This window comes from Puntigrus tetrazona, chromosome 14, assembly GCF_018831695.1.
Source record: "Puntigrus tetrazona isolate hp1 chromosome 14, ASM1883169v1, whole genome shotgun sequence".
NCBI lineage: Eukaryota > Metazoa > Chordata > Actinopteri > Cypriniformes > Cyprinidae > Puntigrus > Puntigrus tetrazona.
This window is the reverse complement of record NC_056712.1, coordinates 20,626,327-20,626,746: the sequence shown is the minus strand read 5'-3', so window position 1 is coordinate 20,626,746 and position 420 is coordinate 20,626,327. Positions and strand designations below refer to the sequence as shown.

The window sequence follows — 420 nt, the reverse complement described above, 5'->3', positions numbered from 1 at the left end:
ATAGTAAGTATAATAAACTAGAAAACATTAGTTTTAAATTGTAATACTATTTTACTATGTTTTATTGTAATGTTTATAAAACAAATGTAGCCTTGGCTCTTTCAAAATTATTTTTTAAAATCATAATTATTCAAAGTGCTGTAGTGTACAGGCCTATTTGTACTACAACAAATTATTTTAAATCAATTAAAAATTATTTGAAATTATTGGTTTGCACTGATTAAAGTACATATATGTGGCTTAAACATCTGGCTACTTTTTTTTACTACATAAAATTATANTGAGTGAACTGTTCTTCTCAGGCAGGGTGCCCAGGGTTGACATGGACTGGGACACATTCCTCTGGAGGTTTGTCTTTGGTCCAAACAAAGATTTGAGTTTTGATTTCTTCTTAGGATTGTCTAAACCGCCCTCTCCTTC

At 30.1% G+C, this 420-nt stretch overlaps 1 pseudogene; it reads right to left on the bottom strand.

Annotated features, from left to right (window-relative positions):
- Positions 1-252: 252 nt before the first annotated feature.
- LOC122357534 overlaps positions 253-420 on the bottom strand; it is a 3,228-nt pseudogene continuing 3,060 nt past the window's right edge.